This window comes from Penaeus monodon, chromosome 25, assembly GCF_015228065.2.
Source record: "Penaeus monodon isolate SGIC_2016 chromosome 25, NSTDA_Pmon_1, whole genome shotgun sequence".
Taxonomy (NCBI): Eukaryota; Metazoa; Arthropoda; class Malacostraca; order Decapoda; family Penaeidae; genus Penaeus; species Penaeus monodon.
The window spans coordinates 8846586-8846791 of record NC_051410.1 but is presented as its reverse complement, the minus strand read 5'-3'; positions in this window follow the sequence as shown (position 1 = coordinate 8846791).

Below are 206 nucleotides of genomic sequence, written 5' to 3'. Positions count from 1 at the left end.
AACCAGATGTCAAAGGATCTCTTCTCCATTTCGTTCTGTAAATGTTACATTTTTATTATCATTTTTTTTTATCGCTCGTATCAATATCACCTTTATGAAAGTCATCGCACATTTTAATCATTGCGTCTTTCGCCATTTCTGTCACCATCTTCAATAAAGAAAAATGCCTTCGCTATTCATCAAAGGATATATTCATGGATTCAAGT